Source organism: Leuciscus leuciscus (genome assembly GCF_965113295.1).
Source record: "Leuciscus leuciscus genome assembly, chromosome: 1".
NCBI classification, from domain to species: Eukaryota; Metazoa; Chordata; class Actinopteri; order Cypriniformes; family Leuciscidae; genus Leuciscus; species Leuciscus leuciscus.
Window position 1 is genome coordinate 58766054 of NC_138725.1, and position 21954 is coordinate 58788007.

Consider the following 21954-nt stretch of genomic DNA (forward strand, 5'->3'; position numbering starts at 1 on the left):
GGGCCCAGCGTGGGGGGGGGAGTGGCCCCCGGGGACCAAACGAAATTTTTCCGTAGAAGTCTAGTGGGGCTACATGCCCACCAAATTTCATGTTCCCCGGTGCTTCGGTGTCCCTGGTATCGTTGACGAAAAATTTATGGGGGCCCCAGCGCGGGGGGGGGGGGGGGGGGGGGGGGGGGTGGCCCCCTGGGACCAAAGAAATTTTTCCGTAAAAGTCTAGTAGACGAACATACCATAAAAATTTCTTCATCCTCGGTGCCACGGTTCAGGTAGTTATTTAGGAAAAACTGCATTTTTTGGGGTTAAGGGGGGCCCAGCGCGGGGGGGGGGGAGTGGCCCCCGGGGACCAAACGAAATTTTTCCGTAGAAGTCTAGTGGGGCTACATGCCCACCAAATTTCATGTTCCCCGGTGTTTCGGTGTCCTTGGTATCGTTGACGAAAAATTCAGTAAGGTGACAAAAAAAAAAAAAAAAAAAAACTTTGACAATCCCTATATGACCGCTTTCGCTAGCTACGCTAGCGGCGGCCATAATAAATATGCATGTCTTTATGATTGATACCAGCACAAATTAATTTTAAAATGATGAATAAAATAATAAAAGGGGAGGAGATGAAGATTCTAGCAACATGCCAGCACATGATTTACATCTCATTAGAGAGCTGACAGTTGAGCAGAGCAGACAGCAGTCAGAACAAAGCAAGTATGAAGTTTAACACTGCTGTTGTCGGAACAGCTGTTATACTACCGCTGTTATACTTCTCAACATAGCAGGTAAGATCTTACTAAGTCCATAAGTGTAAGCTTAATAATGTTTAAATAGTTTAATAATGACAAGCCAATTGAATTCCTCTTGCTAAGGACCTTTGTAACTCTCCCACCCTGATACCTGAAATGGCTGTAGGCCTACTACAAACACACTTTTGTAACATTATACGCTACCGTTCAAAAGTTTGTGGTCAGTAATACATTTTTTTTTTGGAAAGAAATGAAAGAAATTAACACTTATATTTAGCAAGGATGCATTTAATTGAAGTGACAGTAAAGACATTTACGTAACAAAAGCTTTCTATGCGGTTCTTTTGAACTTTCTGTTCATTAAAGAATCCTGAAAAATGGCCACAACTGTTTTCAACATTGATAATAATGATATTTATTTGGGCAACAAATAAGCATATTAGACTGATGTCTGAAAGATCATGTGATACTGAAGACTGGAGTAATGATGATGAAAATTCAGCTTAGACATCACTGGAATAAATTGCTGGAATATATTCAAATAGAAAAGTTATTTTAAATTGTAAAAATTTGGATCAAATGAATGCAGCCTTGGTGAGCAGAAGAGACTTCTTTTAAAAACATTAAAAATCTTACTAATCTAAAACATTGGGGTTTTCAGGGGCATAGCCATTATTTCTGAAGTGAGGGAGACAGAAATGTCAAATGTAATGCCTACCAGTTTTTTCTGATCTTTGTCTAATTGACAGGTTTTATTTTTTCTTATCTGGCTAAGAAATCAAACACACTGCTGAACAATAACTAATTTGCACTTTTTTTTCCTGTATTGTCTTAATGAAATTTTTTTTAATCACAGAATCAGACTTTTTTATTTATAGTTTCTTGTATACTGTAAAAAAGACTCTGTAAATTAGCATTGAATTGTTTATATATACTTTATTGTTATGAAAATACCCCGAGATAGCTTGAAAAATATATTGTCGCAATCGTGTGTTTATTGTCTTCACGTTTCATCAGTCAAAACATTTCTGCTTTTTATTCAGCTACAGCGATAGCTGGATTGTCCATATAAGACAGGAAATTTCTTATATGTAAACTTTTTTTGTTGTTTTTTTTTTAAGTAGCCTAATGCAATAGTTACTTTCCCTGGTAATTAGTTACTTTTGTAATGATGTAATTCAGTTACTAACGCAGTTACTTTTTGTGAGAAGTAACTAGTAACTATAACTAATTACTTTTTTTAAGTAACTTGCCCAACATTGATTATGTAGAATATTTTTGTACTTCACTTTTATTTGTTCCCATGTTCTAGTGTGGTGACTCTGACATTACTATGAACAAAGTAATTATGCAATTATTAAAATACAAATATATAGGCTATTAAGTGATAAAAGACATCTAACATGGCCACATCTAACGGATTTAAATTGTCTGCTACTTTTTACCAGCCCTCTCTCCTGGCTTTTGCAGACTTTGAGGTGTTCCCTAGCGTTTTAATTAAACATTAAAATTCAGAATAAACTTCGACTATTAGTTCCTGCTCTGCTGAGGAGAAAAACTGAGCCCGCCCATTATGGAGAGAGAATTGTGTCTTTATTACATGCGAGAAAATAAATGATCTGAGAGAAAAAAAAAAGTTTGAGAGAAAAAGTTATCACACTGATAGCAAAAAAGCATTTCATGAGAGGAAAAAAGATAGTTTTACCAATAGCAAAAAATAATAATATTTGAGACTAAAAAAAGTTTTGAGAGAAAGTATTTTTTCATAGAACCTAAAAAATAATTTCTGAGAAAAAAAAAATCTCTCTCAAAATACTTTGAAAAAAACTCTCAAATATATATATTTTGCTATCAGTGTGAAAACATTTTCTCAAAAAAAAAAAAAGTGTTTCTCTCAAAACGCTTTTCTTTGCTCTCGATGCAATTTCTTGCTCTCGTGTCAGATTTTGCTTTCACTGTGAAAATTGTGTCATGGGCGGGGCCACGTTCCTATTGGCCAGTCGGGTGAGCATCGTCTTGTCTTGGGAGTCGAACTGAATCACTACACCATTGTTCGGTTCACCGGCATAGATGCCGCCTCTGCCTTAGTTGAGCACGGACACTCCAATGTTGTGACATCACGGACACACCTTGTGACATCATCGCATCATCGTGTCTGTCAATAGCTTAGTTTCACACGTGCCTCAGACACCGGGTTCAGCTCAGGGAACCGGGTCACATACGTAACAGACATTTTGTATTTATGTTGAAGTGTCAGATTTGGCAGAAGTTCTGCACTTTAAACGCATTGCAAATCAAACCACTTCATATCTGTCTGTGGTCTGCAATGTAACTGTTTGATTTTTATTTGAAATATGTGATCGCTCTGATGAACACTTCTTTTTTTTTTTTTTTTTACCCCTGAAGAGGATGAGGGCACATTAATAAAAAAAAAAAAATGAAGTGCACCAATAAATAATTTATAATAAATACTGACTTATTATATATATAAAAAAAATAAGTGTAAATTTTGATTTCATAGTGACTATATAACTGCATATTTTCAGATGTATAAATGTTGTGTTTATCAATGCAGGGAGACTCTGGAGGTCCATTAGTCAGTAAGAACGGCTCCCAGTGGATTCAGTGTGGCATTGTGAGTTTTGGTCAAGGATGTGCACAACCCAACTCTCCCGGTGTGTACACCAGAGTGTCTCAATACCAGGATTGGATCAACTCTTACATGGACAGCAACCAGACTGGATTTATTAAATTAAATTCCAGTGGATTCAGAAGCTCACCTGACCTGCTTTTATTTTCCATTTCTCTCACATTCTCCATTATTCCTTTCATATTCTCCCTATATCTCTCTTCAGAGATATTGTTTGAATGATTATTCTCAGGGTTTTTTTTTATTAAAAGGGCAATTGTGCTGTACAAGTTCTCAGAAACTCTCAGAAAGAGATATTGTCATTTATTCTTTACCTTTAAAAAATGTATTATTGTTGGAAAGCTACACTTATTGTGTTGTTACATAAAAAGATTGTGCACTAATGAAGTTCGGCAAACATGTGCCCTCAGAGTGTTTGAATAATGAGGGTGCGGTTTATGACATTTGGCCTAAATATGAAACATAATTCCTGAAATTATAATGCATATCTAATTATTTTCCTCACTTTGGGTCAGAACTGATATTTATTAGGGGCTATATGTAAGAACTGTCATGTATTAATTGTTTTTTTATTGTGTGAACAACTTGTAACGAAACGTAAACATTTTGTAAAAAAAAATTTCCCAGACTTCCTAAATTGTCTATGAAAGCCTAGACTGATTTTTATGTGACGGACTCGTGCCGGAATTCGCCAGAAAAATCTAAAGTGATACCTATAAGTGTAAATTATATTCCATTAAGTGTCAAATAAATACAACATTCAGGATAATTCTGAAAGAGCTGTTTTGTACTGTATTGTCAATGTCTCATGATGCAAAGGGATTAATTCAAACTATAGTCTCACATAGCCAATCTATAGTCTCAAATATACTTTATAATCAAACTATCATAAGTGTAATTTTAATTACCTCGTCTGTCGACATGATGCTGCTGAATTGCAGAGCTTGTGCAAACATATCAACATCTCTATGATCAGAAGCTTTAAAACTTTTTTTTCACCGCTGTCATTTTTGTTGTGTTTGTTTTGTTGTTGAGAGCAGGGCCGAATTTACCTAATATTGTGTGACATAGGAAAAATAAATTTTTGGGCCCCCCAAACCCTGCCCCCCTGCCTGCTGTCGGTCAGAAACCTTATATGACCAAAACTGCTCCTTTTTTTTGAGGAAATGGAAAAAACTTTTTATTTTTTTTTATTTTTATTTTTTATAGTTAAACACTGTGTCGGCAAAGATTACATAGGCTACTTGCATCATGTGTCAGACTCATTATTATTAAAATTTTACCAAAATGAAGCTCAATGGTTACCAGGATTTTGACCAGAAAATTTCAGGGAATAACGGACGTACGTGTTATGTCCGTCATTAGAACGGCTGCATCTGAGGCAGTAAATGGATCACAGTTATGTCCGTTTTTACCATAAACAAGCTGAAACATGGACTCATCTGACCACAGCACACATTTACACTAAGTTTTGGATCATCTGTTGCATTTCTTGATGCAGCGTCAGACTGTGTTAAGTGACAACGGTTTTCCAAAGTTCTCCCGAGCCCATGATGGTTTCTCATGCAGTTCCATCTGAGGGCTTGAAGGTGACACACATTCAACAGAGGTGTCCTGCCTTATACTGAGATTTCACTGGATTCCCTGAAATATTTCACAATATTATGTATGGTAGATTCTGAAAGACCTACAATTTTGTGAAATGTGAATTATGTGATTTTGAATTGTTTGTCAATTCTCTCATGAAATTTGGCACAGGGTTGTCTCACAGTTGTGATAATTGGATGTTATAAAAAAAAAAAAAAACTTTATTTTGTCTTTGTTGCTCTATTCTTAAAACTAAAGCTTATAAGCATTGTACCAACTAGTTCCACAAGAGATAGATTTTTTACTTATTTTTTAATCGGGCAACCAAGCCTGGTCTCCTATATAACAGATACAAACATGAATAATCTATAAAGCAAAGAATGTGTTATTAATTACTGATGAGATAAACAGCGTTGTATAGATTTTACATGAACATTAGATGATTCAGCTACTAAAATCAATCAGCTGCTTTTATTACTCTAGTCTAGTCTAGACTACTAGATTATAAAATGGCCACCAGGAGGCGCCATTTACTGTACTTCTCAGACCTCCACAGACGCTCCTGTACCAATCCCTCCTTCACAACATGAGAAGAGGAACGCCTGCTGAACTAGATTGATGTGGTACCCATGGAAAATGAGTAAACAATATGGTTGTATGAATATATCTATATATATATATATATATATATATATATATATATATATATATATATTTCCCTTCTATACCCTTTCATATGGACATTAATGAAGGAACTTTTTTAAAAAAAAATTTACATTTTGCACGGACACTTAGAACAGAGACTTTTATTTTGACACGGGATCGCGCTTACGGGCTATCTCTGCAGCCTCCGCTCATATCATACAGAGGAGCTGGCAGAGAACAGACGTGATTCCCGACTCTCTTCTTCCTTTCCTGTATTTTCAGGTAAATAGTACAAATTTTCGGGGTAAACTTGATCAAATAGGGTAACATCCATTTAATTGCAATGTACGGTGAGGGCTGGTTGTGAGAATTTGATAACTTAGTTACATGTGATTTCTAAACGTGTTGTGTGGGACATACTGTGGTAAAAACTGCTGTAAATACTTCTGTGAATGCAATATTTGAGTCTAACATGTTTATTCAGTGTCTCAGATCAAAATGTTCCATTGGGTTATGTGTAAAAGTTAATTGGTTTTGTTATATGTTGTGTGCAAAGCTCACTCTGAACTCGCGCTTGGCGCGCTTGATGGTCACGTGACCAGCTCATGCAGAAGTGTGTAATGGCCTGAATAGCTGTTAATACTTTGAAATGTTGATTTTTGACAAACTAACGGTGAAACAAATGTCACAAATGCTTTAAGAGTTGAAACAGACTTAAAATATGCACTTAGGTGAATAATCAAAGTAATAACTTGATAGATTTGACTGTTGACCCATGAGAAAGTATGAAAAAAGGGTTGTTGTATGTTCAAACAGGTTAAATGAGAAAAAGACAAACAATGAAAAGAGATTATAGGAGTTTATTTTGTGGTTTAAGAAACTGCTGAATGTTGGAGATTGATTTGTTGTCAATAAATATCATACAGAGGAGCTGGCAGAGAACAGACGCGATTCCCGACTCTCTTCTTCCTTTCCTGTATTTTCAGTAATTTGTCTGCTGGGTCTCCGGAGGCGGGGCCTGCAACAGATTCTTGGGGGCTCGTCCGGGATCCACTCCATGTGACGCTAGGAGGCGGATCCAAAGATTTCCAGGACCGTGGGACCAGGCGGCGTTGGGGCTAGAGGCCGGCGGCTTCTACATCCACGGACAACGAGGCGACAAGGCGTGTGCCAGGCGATCTGCTGGTGGCTGTCTTCATCCTGAGGTTGAGTCTACAACGGGAGTGCCGACAAAGCGACATAATGGCGGGTTGTGCAAGGAAACAGCCGGTGTGGGACGTAAAGAGAGATTTAATCACTTTACCTGCTGACGAACTGTTCCGCATTGCTAAGGGTATCGGGCCAGTACCTGGACACCACACAAGTGAACTGGATCTGGAGGATAATGAGGTTTGTTTCAAGTATATTGACGATTACATGTCCAGTGAACCTTTGCTTGAGGCTGAGGACCAAGGGATGAGCGAACTGTTGACATTGCAAGATACTGTAAAATCAGCAAAACAGATTGGCGCTGCTGTATCTACATCTGGTGTTGATTTAAACACTCACTTTGCACATGTGTTACATCCATCCACCACTGATGACACTTACATGACTCCACCCCATGTGGCATCCGACTCAGGGGGTGTTAAGGAGGCGGAATCTGAAACAACCACAAACATACATAAAATGCTTGCAGAATATGAAGATATAAGTAGAAAAATCCGCCAGTACATGACACTTACCCTGAACAGTGACTCGACTCACACTGTAGCGCAGGGGAACACCACTACAGCACATGTAAATCGTACTGAGCGACCCAAACATGTAGCTCATGATTTTACTTTTCCTACGGGGTTACAGTATATTCAGCCCCGTGAGTTTAAAATACACGGAGGTCAGATTGGGGACCACTCGTCAGACATAACGTACAACAACGTGTGCAGGCAAATAGACTGCCGTCTGAAAGAGAACTTCAGCAATGCCGACATTGTCAGAGGGGTGCTGCGAATTATCAAGCCAGGCATTTTTAAAGATATGCTGATGAACAAGGACGATATGACTGTAGCTGAGTTGAAAGGTTTCCTACAATCACACTTGGGGGACCGAAATAGCACAGAGCTGTTCCAAGAACTAATGTGCACCAAACAGAGTGAGCATGAAACCCCTCAGCAATTCCTGTACAGAGTAATGGGGCTGAAACAGAAGATACTTTTCGCAGCAAGACAAGCTGATTCAGAGAGAAAGTATAATGCAGCCACCGTGCAGGACGTGTTTTTACATACGGTGTACCAGGGCCTGAGTCACCGATGTAAAGACATTCGCAGCGAACTGAAGCCGCTGCTTGCTGACAGTAACGTGACTGATGATGCCATCCTCCGACATGTAATGAAAGTCACAAGCGACGAAAATGAGAGGCTGCGATGGTTGGGGCCACCAACCAGAACAAAACAGTCCACAGCGAGTAGTGCCCAAGTCCATAGTGAACCTGGCAGTGATGTGGGAGGAAGGACAGAGGCTGCTGTAAAGAAAAGCCAGAACGACCCAATCAAACAACTGACTGCGAGGATCGACGCTCTAACCAACATGGTCGATACACTACAACACTCCATGGCAGCACAGGTCGAGAGGGGCTGCCACTGCTACACCAGTCATCCAGTCTCCCACAGAGTGAGCCGGTCACGTTGCTGTCCACAGTGTACAAGAGAAGGGCGACAGGACTGTCCACATTGCTTCATTTGTGGTGAGGAAGGGCACCGGGCAGCTGGGTGTTTGAGACGACCTCAGCGGCAGGGAAACGAGAACCGGCCACTGTAGAGGGGCAACCAGTGACCGTGGAGCGAATGTCCCACACTTATGCAACCTGCTCAGAGCTGGGCTGGCCCGGACACAACAATCAAAGACAAAAAGACAAATCAACAGACACAAAAGTGGTGCATAGGAGCCCAGGAGCCAATGTTCTGGATCCCTGCCAGAAAAAGAATGACACAATAATTAAGCTAATTGGGAGCAAAGCATTAACCCAGTGCAACTTAAATGGACTCACTGTGAGGGCACTACTTGATACAGGTGCACAGGTCAGCATAGTGGATCGCATGTGGAAGGATAAATACCTACCCAATATTGAGGTGAGGCCACTGCGAGACTTACTGGGGTGTGAAAATGACCTGGAGGTCTATGCTGTGAATGGGAATCCAATTCCATTCGACGGATGGACAATCATTACAGTTAACTTGCTAGGAAATGAGGACCCCAACCTGTCCATCAATGTCCCATTCTTAGTGAGCAGGATGCCGATTGAGAGACCACTTCTGGGCTTCAATGTAGTAGAGGAACTGATTCAGGGACAGCCTGAACGACTCATGCCAACACTTACCATGCTAGCTGGAGCCATTAATGTTCCTAGCGAGAAGGCACAGACCCTAGTCGAGGTGATACGGACAGCAGATGAAGATGAGGAAGGGGGCCGTTTAAAGGTCGGCCATAGAGGAGTCATCATTCCGGCAGGACAGGTCGCCTGGGTTCAATGTCGAGTTTCACCAAAGTAAGCGCAGATGGACTCTGTAGTCTTGTTTGAACCACAAGAGGATAGTGCCCGCTTAAGACATTTGGATATTGGGGAGGGACTCTTGGAGGTACCAAAACAATGTAATTCATGCGTCTCCATACCCATAGGGAATAACACAGGATGTGACGTAACTCTAGAGCAGGGTACACTCCTCGGAACACTGCAGCGGGTAGAGGAAATAGTTGATTCTGGACGAACAAGTGGAGCAAGGCAGATGGCGAGTGTCCAGACTGCAGCGACACAGAGGGAGGGATGAACACAGCTGTGTGGTATCCTCCTGTTGACTTAGGACATCTGAGTGAGAGCCAACGTGAAGTCGTACAGAAGATGTTATATGAGGAGTCCGGCGCCTTCAGTAAGGGCGACGACGACATTGGACGTATCCCCAGTCTGCAGATATCAATAATCCTTCAGGATGACATCCCTGTTCAGAGGGCGTATTCGGCAGTACCAAAACCCCTGTTCAGTGAAGTAAAAAGCTATATACAAGATCTCCTGGCTAAAGGATGGATTGTCAAGTCCAAGTCGCCATACGCAGCTCCAGTGGTTTGTGTTAGGAAAAAGGACGGCAAACTCCGGCTTTGCGCGGACTACCGTCTCCTGAATAAGAAGACTATACCTGACCGACACCCGTTACCCAGGATACAGGAGTTAATTGACACACTGGGGGGATATTCCTGATTCAGCATCTTAGACCAGGGTAAGGCATACCACCAGGGCTTTATCGCTGAAGGTTGCAGACATATGACAGCATTCACTACACCTTGGGGGCTGTATGAGTGGGTCCGTATCCCTTTCGGCCTGTCAAACGCACCTGCTGCTTTTCAATGTAGTATGGAGGAGATGCTTGACTCATTAAGGGATGAGTGCTGCATACCATACCCAGATGATGTCTTATGTTATGCAAAGTCCTTTGAGGAACATGTCGAGAGCCTAAGGAGAGTATTAAAAGCCCTTCAGCGCCACGGGGTCAAGTTAAAACCTGAAAAATGTGAGCTGTTCCGTAAAGAGGTCAGGTACGTGGGGCGTCTGGTGTCGGCTGAAGGGGTGCGGGTAGATCCAAAGGACCTGGAAGCTGTCCGGTCTCTCACACGCAGGATTCCTCAGACGGTGGGGGATATACGAAGGTTATTGGGGTTTCTCAGCTACTATCGGACATTCATCCAACCCATAACCCCTGTATGAATTGCTGCAGAGGAAGCCAGGGACTGAGCAGGATGTACACAGCCGAAGAAAAACTAAAGGGCCGCAAGTTCCCTCAAAGACTCCAGTGGAATGGAATCGAGACCATCAGCAGACTCTAGAGAGACTAATTAATATGCTTGAGGAACCACCAGTTCTGGCATATCCAGACTTCAATCAACCATTTACACTCCATACCGACGCATCGGAAGAGGGTTTGGGGGCTATCCTGTACCAGAGACAGGAGGGAAAGTTGAGGGTCATCGGGTATGGGTCCAGGACACTGACGATAACTGAGAAGAACTATCGATTACACAGCGGAAAACTCGAGTTCCTGGCGTTGAAGTGGGCGGTATGTGAGAAATTCCGGGACTACCTATTCTACGCCTCACACTTCACAGTGTATACTGACAACAACCCACTGACGTACGTGATGGGCACAGCGAAGCTATCCGACTTCCGGTTTGACATCAAATACCGGCCAGGCAGGGTTAACATCGATGCAGACACTCTGTCTCGTCTCCCCCTAGACATTGAAGCATTTGAGTCAGAGTGTACAAAACAGTTGCCTACCAGTGTAGTACGAGCAGCCTGGGAGGGTAGTCGCGTATCAGTAGATAAGGATGTGGCCTGGATCGCTGCATTGTACCTGTCTACGGGGGGAGAGGAACTACAGCCATTTACCACTTGGTTGCCGACAATTGGACTGGAAGAGCTGGTTACCGCCCAAAAAGAGGACCCAGTGATTTCACAAGTAAGACAGTGGAAAGTCGATGGGGTCATACCAACTGAGGAAATGAGACGAAGCATGACAGGGACCAGCAGAAAGCTCATGTACGAGTGGAAAAATCTGTATCTGGAACGGGGACTTCTCTACCGAAGGGCAAGGGAAAGAACGCAACTAGTTCTACCAAACATGTATAATAAGTTGGCCCTCGAGCACCTCCACGACCGGATGGGACATGTGGGTACGGAGAGAGTACTCAGCTTGGCAAGGGATCGATTCTACTGGCCGTACATGAAGAATGAGATAGAGGGGTACGTGACCAGGAGGTGCCCATGCATAAAACAGAAGAAACCCACCGCACACGTCCGAGCGCCTATGGGCAGTATCACAACGCACTCACCTATGGAGCTGGTGTGTATAGACTACCTCCACTTGGAGCCGAGCCGAGGAGGATATGAGTATATCCTAGTGGTCATGGACCATTTCACCAGGTTAGCCCAAGCCTACCCAACAAAAAACAAGTCAGGGCGGACTGCAGCAGAACGCTTGTTCCAGGACTACATCCCACGTTTTGGATACCCGGCCAAATTGCATCACGATCAAGGCGTGTATAGTAGTCGCCTACAATACAAGTCCATTAAGCCTCTTTGGAGTATTACTTACTGGAAAAATAGACCATTTCAACATTTTCGTCGGTTTAAGGAAATTATGTCTTTCCTTGGACTTTTCCGGTTAGTTGTCGAGCGCATTCAAAACAATGGCGGGATAAGCTTGATGATATGAGGTGATGACAGATAATGTCTAGTGATGATCTCAATTCAAGGGACAGTGTTAAAGTGTTATTACAAAATATTCAAAAACTTCACTGTAATTCTCTGTAGGCTATTGTTGCCAAGTTCAGATCACACATCACTGCTGCCCTGCTGGATATATAACAACACTTTGTTTTGGATAAATGTAATACAATTTTATAATTGTACTGTACAGTTGTTAAAGTGGGATTTGGCAGGTGGGGCCGTGGGGGAACCCTCAAATTCTGTGTAGGTGCAACAGGGAAAAATGACTCACGTGGGACAACATATTAAGTATTGTGTAGCAATACTTTTTGGGACAAGAGTGTCACTGTGGCACCAAGTATCACAATACGTATTCACTTGATATTTTAATGGTTTTATTTTTGTCCATCTACTACATCTACACTGATATGATGACGATACTATGTTCAAATTGCTGAGCACCTCAATATGGAACACAACCTTGTTTTTCACAATATAAATTCAAACATAAAAATGGCTGAAGACAACTATTACTGAAATAAATCACAACCACAATTATGTAAATTTGACATTAGCCTAGCCTACTTCCCCTTTGACTTTTAACTCCACTGCAACATCCACTTGCTCTGGCTAGAACAGCAACTGTCAGGGGCGGACTGGGACAAAAATTCAGCCCTGGCACTGTAGCCACACCAGCCCACATTACCAACAAACACAGAACGTTGGCACAACGTACCCAACCTTCTACGATTTGGCCAAAAGGTTGCTATAACGTTGAGTGGTGAAGGTTGTTACACTGTTGTCACAATGTTGACATTAAACCGCCGTTCAGGGCCATTGCTTTAGGTTGTGCCTAGGGTGTCTGGACAACCACTGGACAACATATGTACTCGTCACTGCCCCGAAGCGCGAAAATCAGCCTTTTAAATTTCAACTGATCGTTGAGCTGTCTCATTCTTCATCAAGCAAGGATATGTGAGAATTGCATTTAATTTACCTCAGCTAAATAAGATACATAATTATTCAAACACAACCTTCAACTTCCTTGTCTAATGCGACATTTATTTGAACATCTTCTGGTCATATGACAAATATTTAACTTTATGCCAAAAGTATGTATGGAGCCAAAATGACTTTAATGATGAGTAGCCTAATTGATTTCATCACTCAATGAATAGGCAGTGACGCGTTGCCTACTTGTTGCAAGTTAATGTTTTTTTTTAAACTTTTTTTTGGAAACGCACAGAGAGAAATTTTTTTTCGTAACTGCTCGCACACCTGTTTATTTTTTCCTTTGATTTGTCGTCTCATTCGTTTCTTTGCCAGATTTAGTCCACGTACTGTTTAACGTTAGTCCACTCCCTGTAGGCTCTAATATGTTTTTTCACAAATGTATGACTTTTGGAAGTGCAATTTGATTGCCATGCAGTTTTAATAAAGTTGAATTAGCTAAACTTCTTTGTCATTTTTACTCTTCAAAGTGTACACTTGCAGGTGTTGATTATAATAAATTTACTGTTAGGCCCATAAATAATAATAATAAACAATATTTAAAAAATATATATAGAGAAGTAGATGGAGAACCGTGACTGAGAACATAACGTCGGGAAGCGTGTTTGTGAAGGCGTTTGTGATATTAGGCTACGTTTTGATTTGATGTGGAAGGACTCCTTCAGAAGGAGCACCAGGCTGGCTGCAGTTTGACGGTGCACGCGACTTTTTTTTTTTTTAACAAGCCTACCATCGCGCTATCATTGATATTAATTAATCTATTTTTCTTAATTTATCTGCGTTCCGGTCCGTTCCGGCCCACATAACCCCTGTGGGTTATCTTTATTTTCGATATCAAGAATTAAATTGTCACTAGTTGAAATGTCTATTCTTGATATAAAAAATGTAATTGCTAGTAACAATGTTATTTTTTCATATCAATAATTCGATGTTCATAATTCGAGACGTTGGTGTCCATGCCGAAGATGATAGTGTCCGTGCCGGTGTCTGTTCCGAAGAAGTTGGTGTCCATTCCGGAGACGTTGGTGTCCGTGCCTGAGACTTGGAGACCAAAGATTTGAATTTTGGTGCAATTGTTTCTCTTTAGTGTTGATATGGCATAGTACATACACTAAGTTTCGTCATGCTAGCACGTGTGGAAGTATTTAAAACAAGGGTGTTACAACTAGCCCCGCGTTAGGTTGTGCCCCACTCTCCCCTATCCCTGGGGGTACACGAGGTGACAGAAAGGAGTACGTGAAAAATGAGTTCATTGCGTTCATTTATTTCTACCCCACCTTAAAATAACATTAAAACTGAGCATGTATTATCTAGCAGGTAAAATGCTGTAAATACATGACATTCAATCAAATGACATCTTTTGCAGTCAAAACTGACTGCATTCACTCAACAATGCTGCCTTGGCTAATCGCGCTATAGCCTACTGCCGTTCTCGACCATGTAGCCTACCTTTGTAAAATTGGGGATTTAGCACTTACTAGCATGACGAACAAATATAGACACAGACCGTGCATAGAGATCGATTTAAGATTCAAACTCTCTTCGATACAAAAACATACCCTGTGTGAGTTCCTGGCTTTAATGTTGATAACATTAATCGAATATCCACACGATTGCAAATGTGAAATTGATTTTATACAACAGTTCATGTTAATTTGAAACACAGTATTGTGAGTATTTTTTTCCTCAAAATAATAGCTCCATGAAAGCCACAGCAGAACAGCAGTACACAGCAGTGTTTGTGAATGAATCTGCGGCTTTGAACAAATCTTGAGAGTCAATGCTTCAATGATTCATTCATAATTAAAGCCACTTGCTTCGTTACTAAATTAATGAATGACTCGATGACTCACTCATAAAGACCCCTTGCCATCTAGTGGTAGTTTTAATTTAATATTTAAAAGCATCACTTCATTCCCTTTCCAGGGAAACTCGCAATGCATCGAGTCATTAATGAATGACTCGATGACTCACTCATAAAGACCCCTTGCCATCTAGTGGTAGTTTTAATTTAATATTTAAAAGCATCACTTCATTCCCTTTCCAGGGAAACTCGCAATGCGTCAATGAAACTTTGGGAACGTCTCTGTGTGATTACGTCTGAAGCACGTATGTCAACTAGTCCAATGGAAAGAATGAGCGTCACGGGCGGGTGACGTCATGACCATATTCACGATTCACTTACAAATGATCAGAGAATAAATAGTTATACGTATTTGGTGTGCTGTCCGGGGGGAGGGCTCCGAGCTCGGAAATTGGGCCCGAACCCAGAGTACTCCCCCCGTATCTCTTGGTTAGGAAGATAACCAGCCAAGTGTGAGGAGATGGGGTGGTGGAGGGATGCTGAAAACTGTCGAGGAATATGGGTGAGTCGACTGTGTGTATTTATAGGCCTTTAATCATGCTGATTGAGTGGACCTGTTGATTACTGATTGCTGACAGCTGGTTGGAATGACTTGATTGTTTGATCATTAGAACGTGTTCCTCCCGAACCTTAATAAAATATAATTTCACGAGTTCACACTTAACAAATGATCAGAGAACAGTTATACGTATTTGGCGTGCTGTCCGGGGGAGGGCTCCGACCTCGGAAATTGGGCCCGAACCAAGAATACTCCCCCAAAAAGCTAAGTGAGCAAAGGACAGCCGCCAGCTTAAAGGGGAAATGAAACGTCCATGTTTTGGCACTGGTAGTAGCTACATATATTAGAAAAATCACCTTGGCAAAACATTTATTTTAAAAAGTTGTTAAAACCACAGATATGACAAAATTATTTTCGTAATTTCTAGCTAGCGAGTCGCCATTTTGGAGTGACGTCACAGCCTACGTAACGGGGTTGGTTGGTTCCGCTGGTGAGTGAAGAGAGTGAAGCGTTACTGGACCGGACTGAATACGCAATTGATTTGAAATGGAGGAAGACGAACTTGAAAGACCTGTTGAGCCCGTGTGTCCCATTGCTTATGCATTTGAGTCGATACGGCGTGGGAACCGAGCAGTGGTACGTCGCTATGTCGAACAGCCGGTGATACATGGCCGTAGCCAGCTATGAGGTCACCGAGGTCCGGACCATTCAAAAATAAAATTTCAAGCTCTCTGAATGATTAATTAGCCGTTTAAACCACCTCATATGAGTGTTTGCAATTCATTTTGCTGCGAGAATCTAGCGCAGTGAACGGGGTTTGAGAGTGCGTTGTGAGGGCGCGGGTGCGATCCAGTGTTGCCAGATCCATATAATGGAAAGGTGGCAGTAGTCTTCTGGACTTGTTTTTCTGATTTAATGTCACACTTTAGGAAGTTATTAAAGTGGAAAGTTGCATGTTAGGGTTCGTGATATATTAATCTTATTTCCAAAACACAAGCTTTGAACTTATTTCGGATTATTATAAAAAATAAAATAAAATAAAAAATGTTGCTTGTTTTTCGTAGCAATATCTGGCAACATTTTACTGTCGGCATTAATAAAAAAAAAGCTTATAGAAAAACTAATTGCTGACAGGAAGATACCACATTCGGTAAGACAAACGCAATGATCATCGTTATTATCTGTAAGAAATGTATAACACTATCAAAAACAATAGCATAATACAGATCTGTATGTTACAGAATCAAAAACAATAGCATAATACAGATCTGTATGTTACAGAATCAAAAACAATAGCATAATACAGATATCTGTATGTTACAGAATGAAGCAGGAAGACGGCTTCTTTATTTTGTCATTTCAGTGAGCCAAGGATTGTCCACACACACACACACACACACACACACACAAGCTATAACGTTAGCAAATAGCCTGTAAATAGTTTGCAACATGTCTGTAAAATGTAAAACATTATATTGAATAAAACAATTTTTCACAAACATGTACAGTGTGCATGTGCAGTTTGTTAACATAACGTTAGACGTCGTCTTTTTGTCTGGTACTAATAAACTTCACTAGCTAAACACTAAGTTAGCGTTATTTAGCTAGTTCATCCTTACAGCTGTAAGCTAACAATGACTGTACCTAACGTTAGTTGTTCGCTGGTTCGACCAGCACATGCAACTTGTTAACGAGCCAGTGTGATGCAAACATGTATGAGAGGTTTGACATGATAATATGATAGCAGATGAATGCTTTTTATGCGTAGTTTAATGTTAAGTTTTATGTCTTTCACTGCGTTTTACTGAACTCAGCCCAGAGCCTTTAAAGCCAACCAACCCTGTGACGTCACATGTTAGAATACTGCACAATGGTGGCGCCCTGGCCGCGAAAGATATAACGGTTTTTCTTTTTTCTTTTATATGTTTACATTTGTCATGTTTCTTATATAATTGTTGATTATAGTGGAAATCCATTTTGTAAATCATGTAAACTTGATTGACTGCTTAATTTCCCCTTTAAACACGGGGCATACAGGACGGGCATGAGCACAGCCGCAGAAGCTGCATATGTGCAAGTACCGACAACGCCACCTGGTGCACTTGCTGATGTTAAAGTTGTTGCAAGGCTATTTGTTGTCAGTAGATGCTCTGGAGCTGAAATTAGCATTGTGGGGATTGACAGTTGCCGGTCTTGGCACGTAGCTGGTGGATTTAACTGGTGCTGTGTCCGGGCAGGGTGGAATGGAGGGGTTAATTTGTGGGCACGATAAAGTAGAATGTGCCACTGACCTGCAGACTGCGCAAGAAATGTTCCTGCAGCCAAGGAATACTCTGCTGTGTAGGTCGGTGTCGAGTGCTCCCCAGTAAGGGCACTGGTTCCACTGGGAAACCCTAACAGCGCACTTTGCTGAGAAGAGTTTGTGATAAGTGTAAAAGAGCCCTCCCCGTAGGACAACGCAAGCTCGGCTATGAGCGCTAAATAGTCGTTCAGTTTGCGCCGCCTATGAGGGAAGGCTGAACAAATGACTTCTGTGACGTGGCTGAAGGCGATAGAAAATTCGGAAAAAGAAAGTAAACGTGACTAATGTGTGTTTTGGTTTTTCAACGTGACTGAAAAATCCCCGCAGTCTAACTGACGGTTAGAATCAGAAGCGGGAAGCAGAGAAAGTAAAAGTGAAAGGTCTATGTCCGCACCTGCCAGGATCTGTGCTCGGATGTTGTGAGCCACAGGGGGCGGTTCCAAGGCGACAGCGTTTGATGGGACGGGCAATGGTGTAGCTGTAAAAAGAGAATAATGTGATTTTATATTTAAGAGAGAGCTGTAGGGGAGATAAGCCGGGGCTGTGACTATTGGCGGAGGCAGCCTCACGCTTAAGTCTGCCTGTGGGGCTTGAGGAGGGAAATTGAGAGAAGCATAAGGGGGAAGAGAAGGGCAGAAATGAGAAGCGTGAGCCTGTGTTGCAAACGGAGGCAGACTCGTGCTTGCTTGTGCTGCAGGCCACTGAAAAGGGGAGGGGTTAACGGTAGTTGCAGGAAGATGATGTAATATCTGGGCTTGCGCCGCTAACGGAGGCAGCTTCACGCTAGCGTCTGCTACGGGAGCTGGAGGCCACTGCAGAGGAAAGAGGTTAGAAACTTCAGGAAGAAGGTGCTGGGAGGTTAAGCTGGGGCCGGTGGGCCCATCTGTGTATGGCGCTACGGCAGGACGAGCCGCGCTGAGCTGAGCTGAAACTGGAGGCGAATGAAGTCTCGCAGCTGTGGAATCCGGGGCGCGGCCTAGGCTTGCCGAAGGCCTGGTGCTGTGGCCCGCTGCACGCCGAAAACCAGATCTTGTACGAGAGGTTGGTGGCGGAGTCGGGCGAGGCGAATCCGGGGCCTCCTGAGTTTTGCCTTGCCTGCTTGCCTTGGAAGCTGGGGTGGACTTAGGAGAGAGGTTTACTGATTGCAAGGTAACATACAGTTTGTATAGTTGTGCCTTGTTCATCCTGCGTGAGGGCTGAACATCAGAATTTATCAGCGCTTGCCTCAAACTTAATACTGTCCACTTTCCAATAGGCGGAATCGTAGGCACGGCTGAACAATAGGAGGATGCCGGGGATGAAGCTGGAGTCCTCGCCGGTGGAGGTGAGGGTAGGCCTCAGCGTCTTGCCGTGCGGTTGCTTGGGCGGACCGGCGTCCACGAGATGAAGCCTGGGGCTCAGTGGCAATATCAGGCGGAGAAGGAGTGGTCCTGGGGCCGGCTGATGGCGATGGAGGAACCGGAGTACAGTCGAACTCGTCGTCGGACGGAGGTAGTTGGACTTGGGACATCGTAGCAGTATGGTAAACCAAATGCTGAAAACTGTCTAGGAATATGGGTGAGTTGACTGTGTGTATTTATAGGCCTTTAATCATGCTGATTGAGTGGACCTGTTGATTACTGATTGCTGACAGCTGGTTGGAATGACTTGATTGTTTGATCATTAGAACGTGTTCCTCCCGAACCTTGTTAATAAAACATCATAAAGGATAAAAGCACATTCGGTGCAACCAGTGCTAGCTTTTGTGCCTCAGCGAAGTGCTCTGTGTCAAACTGTCTGTATATTTATTGTTTGTCTGTCACTGATATCTATATTATGGCAAAACAACTATTCAAGTCGTGTGCTTCTCCCTGCCCTCGTTTCCTTACGGGTGGGCATAGACACGATCTTTGTGTAGTTTGTTTGGGAGTGGAGCATGCTATGTCAGCGTTCGAGGGGGCTGACTGTCAGCATTGTGAGCGTCTCCCGCTCCGCATGCTCTGCTCTCGCCTGTCCATGTTCAATGAGAGTGGTCAGGCTCGCGAACCTCTGGGTGCAGGACCTGCTGTTGCCGAGGCAGCACGGAGAATGCATTCCTGGGGTTCGCAAATAGATCTCTCGGCGGGGTTGGAGATGGGCTCTACATTACATGTAGAGACAGTACATCCCAAGTACTCTACATTACTCTACAGTACATCCCGAGCAGGCTCTGGTAATGGAGCAAGAAGTAGAGTCTCTATTAGCAAAGGGAGCTATAGAGCAGGTGTTCTTGCCTGACAGAGAATCAGGGTTTTACAGCCGCTACTTTATTGTTCCAAAAAAGGATGGGGGGTTGCGTCCCATTTTAGATCTTCGTCTGTTGAATCGTGCAGTCATGAAACTCAAGTTCAAGATGCTCACACTCAAACAGATCGTGACCCAATCAGATCCGAGGACTGGTTTGTCACGATAGATTTAAAAGACGCTTACCGTATTTTCCGGACTATAAGTCGCACTTTTTTTCATAGTTTGGCTGGTCCTGCGACTTATATTCAGGTGCGACTTATATATCAAAATTAATTCAGACTGAGATGAACCAAGAGAAAACATTACCGTCTACAGCCGCGAGAGGGCGCTCTAGTTGGCGGAGTTGTTCAAAAGCGACACCAAGGATGAAGAAAATGATGTGGAATGAGATCGCGGGAGCTTGGTGAACTTGTTTACTGGTAACTTGCTTGTTGGACTCGCTGGCTTATGTTAATTTAGCCTATTCAGCCTCCCAGGTATGTTCTTTATGCTATTGTGTAGCTGAATAACTGTTAATGTGTTGCGTTAACATACCGGACACCTATTCAGCCTGTTGTTCTGTGTAGTTGAATAACTTTCCTTTCAAGATTAAATGTCTGTTCTTGGTCTTGAATTTTGTGAAATAAATGTCTAAATATATGCCACTTATAGTCCAGTGCGACTTATATATGTTTTTTTCCTCTTCATGACGCATTTTTTGACTGATGCGACTTATACTCCGAAGCGACTTATAGTCCGGAAAATACGGTACTTCCATGTCTCCATCCTCCCTCAACACAGGAAGTTCCTGAGGTTTTCTTTCGTATGTAGTGTAGTTGTCCTTCATGGTCAATATTTTCACATATTTTAAGAGTCACATGTGCTGATATAGCCACCTGACATGGCAACACAGTATGTCTCCACCACTTACAAACTTTGTCCTTACATGACATTCACTTTTATGGTGTTCTCCCCCCTCCAAATTCAACATTGAATTCAACCAAAAGTAATGTAGAAAGTCATTGTTGATGTGAACACTTTTATTTGTATTATCTTTCTGATGGTTCATAGAATACCACTGGGATTATACATAAAAGTTGTAATTAATTCCTTGTGGATAGAGTAATATTTCAATATCACCTCTTTATTATTTTGTTGTTGTTGATCCTCTCTGAGGAAAGTTGTTCTTAGATTATCATAAACCCTTTAACTGACTGTTTTGTCAAGTACTTTTTACTTTACTATTATTTAATTTTATTGAAGTGACGATAAAATAAAAATTTAAGTAAAACAAATTTGTGTGTTTCAATGAAAATATTTTTTTCAGTTCAGTTTTTTCAGGTGTTTTCAGTCAGGACTACTTTGGGTAAACAAACATATTTAAGCAATTTAAAGCTTCAATAATTTTTTGAGCAAGTACATAACCAGCCAGTGTTCAAAACAATCTGCTTGACTTAGCTCGATTCAAAATGGTAAGCTTGTAATAATGTTTTTAATTCCAGTGGTACTGGTGGATTTCCACGGGAAATTCGAGCATGTCTTTGCGTCATTACGTCACATCTGTACACATAAAGAAGGTGTCTCGGCTAGTAGGCTATTGCGTGTGAGGATGTTGGTGGTGGAGTGACAACTGGAGATTCGCGTTGTATAACGCAAAAGACTTCGGACTTGGGAGCAAAAAAGAGACTGCAACCGGGCCCATGTGAAAACAAGGACAAATATCAGAAGGGCATTAAATGTAGTCATGCAATGCTGATGTTGCTAACATTAACAATTTGAGAATAAAGTATAATTTGCACGGTTTGACGTGATATGATAAGCGATCGTTAGATTTAATCGGCGCGATTTACTGCAATGCTTTTTTCCCCTTAGTTGGGCAGAACAAAAGTGGATGTTACTTACTTGTTCAGACGACATTTTCCGGTGAAAATTCTTGTGTTGGTCATACTTACAAAAAGTAGAATCTGTGATTCCGAATGACAGTATCCACAGCTCCAGCGCGGTGATTGATAGCCGTACATTCTCCTCAAAACATTGGATTCATCCGCGCTGTGCCATGCCGAGGCGCAACGCATGTAAAGTTGATAATTCCGCAAATAACTGCAATTGCAGATTTCGAACAGAGATGGCGACAAGAGGAAAAACTGCGGACTGTAGCTACAATTACAATTATTTAATTATTG

The 21954-nt window shown here is 42.0% G+C and overlaps 1 protein-coding gene and 1 long non-coding RNA gene across 2 annotated transcripts in view; both read left to right on the forward strand.

Annotated features, from left to right (window-relative positions):
- Positions 1–681: 681 nt before the first annotated feature.
- LOC309509441 (trypsin-like) overlaps positions 682–21954 on the forward strand; it is a 98023-nt gene continuing 76750 nt past the window's right edge. The window contains exon 1 of the mRNA XM_082184165.1: positions 682–697. The gene's annotated coding sequence lies outside the window, so the exon portion shown is untranslated. The remainder of the gene's footprint in view (positions 698–21954) is intronic.
- LOC309509689 overlaps positions 4876–21954 on the forward strand; it is a 93829-nt gene continuing 76750 nt past the window's right edge. Inside the window, exon 1 of the long non-coding RNA XR_014209997.1 lies at positions 4876–4996. This is a non-coding gene — a long non-coding RNA (uncharacterized lncRNA). The remainder of the gene's footprint in view (positions 4997–21954) is intronic.